Below are 6085 nucleotides of genomic sequence, written 5' to 3' on the forward strand. Positions count from 1 at the left end.
TGTAAGTTCATTGTGGGCAGGAAATGCTTCCTGTTATATTGTACTCTCCCAAGCGCTTAGTACAGTGCACAGTAAGCACTCAATAAATATGATTGATTATTTGACTTATGCACATATCTGTAATTTATTTTAATGCCCATCTCTAATGTAAGCTCCTCGTGGACAGAGGACATGTCCGCCAAGTCTGCTGTATTATACTCTCCCAAGAACTTAGTACAGTGCTCTGTGCACAGTAATCACTCAATAAATATGATCGATTGATCGATCGAGGAAATCTTTGGAATTCCAGACTTGATTGCCACCCAGGGGTCATTTGTTCTGAAATACACACACGATAATTGCACTACTTAGTGTTTCTCAGGAATTTTTTTCTTAAGTGCCCCACATAATTCAGAGGCAGGATCTCATCTCGCTCATTTGCATCTCCAAGGAGCTTTTCCCCAGATGAGCTCACAGCACTCCTGGCCTTGTCTGTCTGCCTTGGCAAACGCTTTGCAAACACCACCTCTGTTTCAGAAACAAATGTTTATTTGGGAATGGCTGAACAGTCACGAAAGTTGTTTCTGTTGGAAATATTTGGGGCTGTTAGGATTTTGGCGTTATTGCACATTTTCAGCTCGTGACTTCAAAGGGAAAGTGTCCACGGGGGAAACCGCTGACATCCTGCTTGCTGGAGGCCCAGCAGACGAGCAAAAATCATTGACAAGAGAATCAGTTGCAATTGCGGCACAACCTGCCACCTTTAAGCAGCAACCCCCACCATTTTACCCTTTAAACATCATCTCTCTGTAATAATAATCTATTTTTTAACGCTGGTCTCCCCTGCTAGGTAGTAAACTCCTTAAGAACTGGGGTTGTGTCTACCTACTCTTTTGACTTGAACTCTCCCAAATACTTAGTACGGTGCTCTGCACCCAGTAAGCACTCAATGAATACCACCAATTAATTGATTGATTGATCAACAAGGGAAGCAGCATGGTGTAGTGGATAGAGAGCAGTCCTGGGAGACTGAAGGTTGTGGGTTCTAATACCAGCTCCTCCACTTGTCTGCTGTGTGGCCTTGGGCAAATCACTTAACTTCTCTGTGCTGCAGTTGTCTTCTCTGTAAAATGGGGATTAAGACTGTGAGCCCCATGTGGGACAGGGACTGTGTAGTAGAGTGCTCCGCACACAGTAAGTGCTCAATAAATGCGATTGAATGAATGAACCTGATTTGCGTGTATCCACCCCAGCTCTTAGTACAGTGCCTGGCACATAGTAAACACTTGTCAAATACCATAATAATAATAATTATTATTTGATTGAGTCATAAGCAATCAATAGCGTTGACTGAGTGCTTGCTCTGTGTAGACCTAAGTCCTTGGGAGACTACAACAGAGTTAGTAGCATTTATTAAGTGCTTACTGTAGGCAGAGCACTGTACTAAGTGCTGGGAAAGAATATACGGATGGGAATTAGCATGGTCCCTGTCTCTCAGGGGGCTTATAATATGACAGTAGGCATGATTTCTCCCCTCGAGGCATTTACAATCCAGCAGGGATTGCTAGTAGTAGTTGGTAGTATGTTAGTTCCCCTTCTAGACCATGAGCGCGTTGTGGGCAGAAATGTGTCTGCTTTACTGTGGTGTTGTCTCCCAAGTGCCTTGCATGCAATAAGCTCTCTATAAATATGATTGGGTGATTAGTAATTGTAGTATTAATGTAATTCACTAGTGCCCACTAGGTGCAATGAAAGAAAAACAGAAGCAAGAGACCCTGCCCACAAGGAACTTACATTCAAATGGGGGAGACAGCTAACAATATACTTACAAATGGAGGTATCAGAATCAATGCTTGAGCATACAATCAAATATACAAATGAATAGGACGGCCATCCCCTCTCAAGGTCGCACTTGGAGAGTTTCCAGGAGTCTACCAATCTCAACTTCAGGAGTGAGAGTCAAGCAGAGGCCTACCCATTCCATTCCTAGCTTGGGGAGTGGCTAGTGAGTGGAAGAAAATCTGCTACAAATCAAAAGAGAAGCAGTGTGGCTCAGTGGAAAAAGCACGGGCTTTGGAGTCAGAGGTCATGGGTTCAAATCCCGGCTCCACCACTTGTCAGCTGTGTGACTTAGGGCAAGTCACTTAACTTCTCTGGGCCTCAGTTCCCTCATCTGTAAAATGGGGATGAAGACTGTGAGCCCCACGTGGGACAACCTGATCACCTTGTAAATTCCCCAGCGCTTAGAACAGTGCTCTGCACATAGTAAGTGCTTAATAAATGCCATTAAAAAAAAAAACTCCCCTTTGCTGGGCAGCAGTGGCATGGGAGAGAGCCTATGGTGGAGACTCAAGTTTACTACGCAGAAGGAGGCAATGGTAAACCGCTTTTGTATTTTTACCAAGAAAACTCTACAGATCCACTACCAGAATGATTGCAGATGGAGCATTCTGGGAGAGATGTGTCCATGGAGTCTCTATGGGTGGGAGATGACTCAGTGGCACAAGACAAGACATAGGAGGGCTAAGGATGGGTAGTCAGGCTGTTGAGTCTCACTGAGAAGCAGCACAGGTCTGGCAGTCAAAGAACCTGGGTTCTAATCCCAGCTCCACCACTTACCTGCTGTGTGACCTTGGGCAAGCCACTTAACTTCTCTGTGCCTCGGTTCCTCATCAGCAAAACGGAGATTCAGTACCTGTTCTCCCTCCTACTTAGAAATGTGAGCCCCATGTGGGACCTGATGATCTACCCAAGTGCTTAGTATAGTGCCGGGTACATAGTAAACATTTAACAAATACCACAATGATTATTATTATCATTATTAGTATTATTGTTCACTGTCTTTTCTGAAGGCCAGCAGAAAGGAGGCCACAGAGCTGGGTACGAATAGAGGATTCCCGACCTGATAGCATCTACCCGAGTCTATGTCATCCTACACCTGGAGCTGAATGCCAGCTGGGAGCAGGAAAAAGGCAGGAAGCCCGTGTGCCAAATGGATCCTGAAGAGCTGCCCAAGGAACGAACTGCAGTAAGAGGATGCCTTCGTCAGAGCCATCCTGTCCAGATGGAATTTAGTGGCCTTAAGCTATCCTAGGAAGGAGTCACATTTGCAGGCAGAGGAAGCAAGAGCCTAATTATAATTAGAGGATGTTGGGCTTAAATATCATTCCAAATGACCCATCATTAAGCCAAGAAGGCAATCAGGTTTGGAATGTTACAGCAACTATACCAGTGACATCTACTTGGCTGGCAAGCCGTTAGCAGGAATTGAGTTCTGTGCTGTTGGGGTTGGGATAGGGGATTTAAAATCATTTCTGGGCAGTTTGACGCTCAGTCCAGAGGCAACTCACCCCTAGTGCTATCATCTTGCTTCTGATGGGCAAGGACTAGGCTCATTTGCATCATATTTTCACATTTGTTGGATGTCAAAATACCTTCAGCCCATCTGCCTTCTCTTCATTTCGGCACCAGGCCCAGTGGAATTACCCTGCCTGCAGCTGAACCCCCTCTGGGCAGACTCTTAAATCCCAGGATGATTTAATGGGTCCCACCCTCAGTCAGTCAGTCAATCATATTTATTGAGTTACGGTGTGCAGAGCACTATCCTAAGTGCCTGGGAGAAAAAAATACAACAAAAAACAACATACAAAATACAACAAAAAATAGACACATTCTCTGCCCACAGAGAGCTTGCAGTCTATAGGATGAATTTACAGTCTACACCCTCATCCTCGGCCCAGAACAGCAGTGGCAAGGAATCTGGAGCAGCAGAGTCAGGTCTCTCCGGGGCTAAAATGGGAAAAGCTGGCTCTGGCTACCACCTTCCATGTTAGCAGATGGGGTAGGCCATTTCCCAGCTCCTCATCCATTCACCACCACCAACCAAGGCTCTGGAGGGGAAACTCAGGGACAACCTACACAAGCCATGACCCAGCCTCATCCCACTCCCCTTCCCCAGAGGCTGCAACCAAGTTGGAGAGTAAATTGGGTTCTAATTCTGGCCCCACCACTTGTCAGCTGTGTGAACTCTATCAAGTCACTTCACTTCTCTGGGCCTCAATTACCTCATCAGTAGACCAGGGATTAAGACTATGAGCACCAGGTGGGAGAGAGACTGTACCCAACCCAGTTACCTTGTATCTACCCCAAAGCCTAATACAGAGCCTGGCACATAGTAAGCACTGAACAAATACCGCAATTATTATTATTATTATTTTTACTTTCCCAAGCACTTAGTGCTGTGCTGTTCATAAAGGAAGTGCTCAATAAATATCACTGATTGATTCTTTGGAAGATCAAGTTCTTCAGGCTTTTTCCATTAGGATAGGTCTTCCCATTAGAGGTCATATAGACCCCTGGGGAGAGAGGCTCTCCCAGGGCGGTACCTGGCACCGGGCCACAGGGACAGATTGGCTAGCAGTCACTGGTAATAGCACCGGAAATCCTCCTGTTGCAGTCAGCAATGTCAGTAGCTGCAGGGCGGCAAACGGGGGCAGAGACAGGGACAGGGCTGCCTTCATATGAAAGATGTCAGGAAATTATTATTATTTTTATTACTACTACTACTAATAATAATGGTGGTATTTGTTAAGCACTTATGTGCAAAGCACTGTTCTAAGCACTGGGGAGGTTACAAGGTGATCAGGTAGTCCTACGGGGGCATCACAGTCTTAATCCCCATTTTACAGATGAAGGAACTGAGGCCCAGAGAAGGGAAGTGACTTGCCCAAAGTCACACAGCTGATAAGTGGCAGAGCTAGGATTCGAACCCATGACCTCTGACTCTTAAGCCTGTGCTCTTTCCACTAAGCCATGCTGCTACAACTACTACTAATAATTGTCGCATATGTTAAGTGCTTACCATAGTAAGCATGTTCCAGGCACTGTAATAAGCGCTGGAGTAGATGCAAAATAATCAGATTGGACAGAGTCCCTGTCCTACATGGGGTTCACAATCTTAATCCCCATTTTACAGATGAGGTAACTGAGGCACAGAGAAGTTAAGTGACTTGCCCAAGGTCACACAGCATGTAAGTGGCAGAGTCCGGATTAAAACTCAGGACCTCTGACTTCCAGGCCCCGGATAGGCCATGCTGCAATTACCTCAGGACATGTCATCTCCCAGGAGGCCTTGAGCAGCATGGGGAGTGGGGAGGAGGGCAGTTAACTATTTAAAAGCAATTTCATTCATTCATTCATTCATTCATTCATTCATTCATTCATTCAGTTACATTTATTGAGCACTTACTGTGTGCACAACACTATACTAAGTGCTTGGGAAGTACAAGTTGGCAACATATAGAGACGGTCCCTACCCAACAACGGGCTCACAGTCTAGAAGGGGAAGACAGACAACGAAACAAAACAAGCAAACAGGTGTCAATGCCATCAGAATAAATAGAATCACAGCTATATACACATACACTTACCTGGCCCTTTGGGGAAAGAGACCTGAGAAGAAAAAAAGTAATGTCTATAGAGCAAGGGGCTCCTCTCAGGGTCACACCTCTACCAGTCTCAGCTATGGGAAGGAGAGTCAAGCAGAGGTCTACCCATTCCATTCCTAGCTTGGGCAGTGGGTAGCAAGTGGAAGGCCAATGTGCTACAAGCCAAGACTCTCCCAAGCTGGGCAGCAGCAGTGTGGAAAAGAGTTCGAGTTTACTTCATGGAGGGTGGCAATGGTAAAACACTTCTGGATTTTTACCAAGAAAATTATATGGATACACTCCCAGAACGATGGCAGGTAGAGAGAGGGGTATTTTGGGAGAGATGTGTCCAGGTTGTCGCTATGGGTCAGAAACAGCTCGACAGTATAAGACAAGACAAATAGAGTAAGGGGAGTGGGTCAAGGGTTCCCCCTGAAATGTTCTAGGTCTGGGAGTTTGAATAGATAACCACATGACATCATTATGTTAAATAATAATGATGATGATGATACTTATAAAGTGTCTCCTACGTGCCAAATGCTGTGCTAAGTGCTGGGGTAGATTTGTTTTAATGGTTTTTGTTAAGCATTTACTATGTGCCAATGCTGTAGTAGATACAAGTTAATCAGGTTGGACACAATCCATGTTCCTTGTGGGGCTCTCACTCTTAATCCCCATTT

At 45.3% G+C, this 6085-nt stretch overlaps 1 non-coding gene across 1 annotated transcript; it reads left to right on the top strand.

Annotated features, from left to right (window-relative positions):
* Nucleotides 1-1873: 1873 nt before the first annotated feature.
* On the top strand, nucleotides 1874-2011 carry LOC119920007. Its single transcript, XR_005447778.1, has one exon. It is a non-coding gene; the product is annotated as a small nucleolar RNA SNORA7 (small nucleolar RNA).
* The last annotated feature ends 4074 nt before the right edge of the window (nucleotides 2012-6085 follow it).

The sequence above is a fragment of the Tachyglossus aculeatus genome, chromosome X1 (genome assembly GCF_015852505.1).
Source record: "Tachyglossus aculeatus isolate mTacAcu1 chromosome X1, mTacAcu1.pri, whole genome shotgun sequence".
Classification (NCBI taxonomy): Eukaryota; Metazoa; Chordata; class Mammalia; order Monotremata; family Tachyglossidae; genus Tachyglossus; species Tachyglossus aculeatus.